Here is a 1,464-nt window from a genome sequence, read left to right as displayed (position 1 = left end):
CTGTCAACTCAGGGAGTTTTCTATTCTTGGTATATGAGCTTGTTAATATTAAATTTGGGAGAAGAGGGCCAGTGTTAAGTGAATATATCTTACACATAATATTTTTACATATATACTATATAAATATAGTTTTTGTTAGGCTTAGGAAGGCAGGGTTGGGGGAGAGTCCGGTGGAGAAAAGGAGAGAGGTGTCTGCACAAATGGGTAGACACATGCATCCTCTCAGTTGGTGTAGTTAAGTCCCCTAATTCAGGAGATGTTACGGTATATGTGAGTCTGAAATGGTTCAGCTCTCATCCGAGCAAAGAGAGTGTACTTCAATATGCTTTCCAATGGCCTCAGTCCCCAAAGCTATACTTACAGGAGCTGATAGTGCCCCCACAAAGGGCTCAGCAGTAAGAGATGAACCATTGAGAAGCCTCAAAAGTTAACTCTCTACCACTGATCTTCCCCTACCCCACGACCTAGGTTGACCCTCAGGGGTCGTATGTCTCTGGGTCCTTTTGCTTTTCTAGGAGACATCAATCCTTTTCTGCTGGAAGCGCTTTAAGAGGCCTAGTCGGATCTGCTTTGACTTGAGGCAGTAAACGATGGGGTTCATGAAGGGTGGGACCAAGAAGTGCAGGTTGGCCATAAGCACTGCCAGAGCAGGGTAGCTGTGCCTCTCCACTCGGTGCAGCACAGACAGCCCCAGTTTGGGCAAATAAAAGACGAGAACAGTGCAGAGGTGTGAGACACACGTGTTGAGTGCCTTGAGCCGTTCCCCAGGGGAGGCAATACCCAGCACAGTTCGTAGGATCAGGATGTAGGAGAGCATGATGAGGGAGGAGTCCAGGCCCAGGGAGAGGAGGATAGAGACCAGGCCCACCAAACTGTTGATCTGGATGTCTGAGCAGGCCAGTCCCGCAAGGTCACAGTGCAGGCAGTAGCAGTGAGAGAGTACACTCATCTGGGGAAAGAGCAGACGCCGCAGAAGAATGGGTCCTGGGAGGTTGAGCAGGACAGCCCTCACCAGGATGGCAGCCCCCACTTTGGCCATGGCTGAGTGGGTAAGAACTGTGGCATAGTGCAGAGGGTCCCAGATGGCAACAAAGCGATCGAAAGCCATGGCCAGCAGCACACCGGATTCCACATAGGTGAAGGCATGGATGAAGAACATCTGCGCTGCACAGAGATCAAATGGCAGCTCACGAGCACCCAGCCAGAAGAGCTGCATCATAGTGGGGAAGGTGGAGACACAGAGGCCCAAATCAGAGGCTGCCAGCATGGACAGGAAGATGTACATGGGTTCATGTAAGGCTGGATCCGTGTGGATCAGGAAGAGGATGAAACTGTTACCCAGGATGGCAACCCCACTGATGAGGTTGATGGGGATGGAAACCCAGTGATGAGAGGCTTCCAGGCCTGGAAAGCCATAAGGAGGAAGGTGGAATGACCAGAAGTGCTGGTGTTGCAGGATAACAT

General features: G+C 50.8%; 1 pseudogene; it reads right to left on the bottom strand.

Moving 5' to 3' along the window:
* Positions 1–511: 511 nt before the first annotated feature.
* LOC140844196 (olfactory receptor 51G2-like) lies at positions 512–1,464 on the bottom strand (annotated as a pseudogene).

This window comes from Manis javanica, chromosome 11 (genome assembly GCF_040802235.1).
Source record: "Manis javanica isolate MJ-LG chromosome 11, MJ_LKY, whole genome shotgun sequence".
NCBI lineage: Eukaryota > Metazoa > Chordata > Mammalia > Pholidota > Manidae > Manis > Manis javanica.
This window is presented reverse-complemented; position numbering and strand designations above follow the sequence as displayed.